Source organism: Arachis ipaensis, chromosome B6 (assembly GCF_059453495.1).
Source record: "Arachis ipaensis isolate K30076 ecotype BB chromosome B6, ASM5945349v1, whole genome shotgun sequence".
NCBI lineage: Eukaryota > Viridiplantae > Streptophyta > Magnoliopsida > Fabales > Fabaceae > Arachis > Arachis ipaensis.
The window spans coordinates 92,484,301-92,486,458 of NC_142441.1; the positions used below are offsets into that span (position 1 = coordinate 92,484,301).

At 41.3% G+C, this 2,158-nt stretch overlaps 1 non-coding gene across 1 annotated transcript; it reads left to right on the forward strand.

The window, feature by feature from the left end:
- The first annotated feature begins 1,468 nt into the window (after positions 1 to 1,468).
- On the forward strand, positions 1,469 to 1,572 carry LOC148561779 (small nucleolar RNA R71). The gene has a single exon (XR_015887642.1). It is a non-coding gene; the product is annotated as a small nucleolar RNA R71 (small nucleolar RNA).
- Positions 1,573 to 2,158: the final 586 nt, after the last annotated feature.

The window sequence follows — 2,158 nt, forward strand, 5'->3', positions numbered from 1 at the left end:
GGATATCTTAGAAGCGAAATAAGAAGAATTGAATAGAAAACAGTAGTACTTTGCATTAATCTTTGAGGAACAGCAGAGCTGCACACCTTAATCTATGGAGTGTAGAAACTCTACCGTTGAAAATACATAAGTGAGAGGTCCAGGCATGGCCGAGATGGCCAGCCCCCTAAAACGTTATCAAAGGATCATAAGGTAATCCAAAGATCCAAAGATGTCAAATACAATAGTAAGAGGTCCTATTTATAATAAACTAGCTACTAGGGTTTACATGAGTAAGTAATTGATGCATAAATCCACTTTTGGGGCCCACTTGGTGTGTGCTTGGGCCGAGCCTTAACTTTCCACGTGCAGAGGCCATTTGTGGAGTTGAACGCCAGGTTTTGATCCATTTCTGGCGTTCAACTCTGGTTTTGGATCCTTTTCTGGCGCTGGATGCCAGATTTGGGTAGAGAGCTGGCATTGAACGCCAGTTTACGTCGTCTATTCTAGGCCAAAGTATGGACTATTATATATTCCTGGAAAGCCCTAGATGTCTACTTTCCAACGCAATTGGAAGCGCGCCATTTCGAGTTCTGTAGCTCCAGAAAATCTACTTTGAGTGCAGGGAGGTCAGAATCCAACAGCATCAGCAGTCCCTCTTCAACCTCTGAATCTGATTTTTGCTCAAGTCCCTCAATTGTAGTCAGAAAATACCTGAAATCACAGAAAAACACACAAACTCATAGTAAAGTCCAGAAATGTGAATTTAACATAAAATCTATTAAAAACATCCCTAAAAGTAACTAGATTCTACTAAAAATATACTAAAAACAATGCCAAAAAGCGTATAAATTATCAGCTCATCACCTGCTGAGGTGGTTGTTGTTGCTAAGACTGAAATTGGCGGTTATTATGGTTATTCTGTTGAAAACCACCTTGAGAACTATTGTTGAAGTTCTGAGGTCTTTGAGGTTGATCTCTCCACCCAAAATTTGGGTGATTCCTCCATCCCTGATTGTATGTCTTAGAATATGGATCATTGTTGGGATTTCTAGGACCACTCCCCATGTAATTCACCTGTTCAGAAGAGGGTTGAGCATAATCATAATTATCATTTTGCATAAAGTTACCTGTCATGTCATAGGAGGTCTCTTGGGGTGGATTTTGAGTGTTGATAGCTGAGACTTGCATGCCACCCATCTGTTGAGTAAGTAGATTTATCTGCTGAGACATAAGCTTGTTCTGAGCAAGAAGAGCATTAACAGCTTCTACTTCCAACACGCCTCTCTTCTGAGCGGTCTCAGAGTTCACAGGATTCCTATTAGATGAGTATAAATATTGGTTGCTTGCAACCAATTCAATCAGCTCAATAGTCTCCTCTGGTGTCTTCTTCTTGTGCAATGAACTGCCTGCAGAGGTATCTAAGCTCATCTTTGACATCTCTCCTAAGCCTTCATAAAAGATATCCAGTTGGGTCCACTTGGAGAACATGTCAGGAGGGCATTGCCTAGTCAGTAGCTTGTATCTCTCCCAAGCTTCATAAAGAGTTTCACCCTCCTTTTGCTTGAAAGTCTGAACCTCCAACCTAAGCTTAGTCAGCTTCCTTGGTGGGAAAAATTTAGTGAGAAATTATGTGACAACCTTTTCCCACGTATTCAGACTCTCCTTTGGTTGGGAATCTAACCATAGCTTTGCTTTATCCCTCAGAGCAAATGGAAAAAGCATGAGTTTGTACACCTCTGGGTTCACTCCATTTGTCTTCACAGTATCACATATCTGCAGAAAATCAAATATGAACTGATTTGGATCTTCATGAGGAAGTCCATGATACTGGCAGTTTTGCTGCACCAAGGTGACCAATTGTGGCTTCAACTCAAAGTTGTTTGCAGTTATAGGAGGCACCACAATACTTTTTCCATAAAGATCCGCAGTAGGGACAGAATAAGAGCCAAGCACTCTCCTCTGTTGATCATCCCCATTAGGATTTACCACGTTGGCGTTAGCGTTATTATTTGCCATAGTGGATTCTGCAGTCTTGCAAAGTCTTGCTTGTTGTAAACGCCGCCTGAAAGTTCTTTCAGGTTCAGGATCAAAGTCTAAGAGATGTTCTTTGTCTCTATTCCTGTGCATACACAAGCAGAAAACAAGAAAAAATGGAACTCTCTACGTCAGAGTGCAG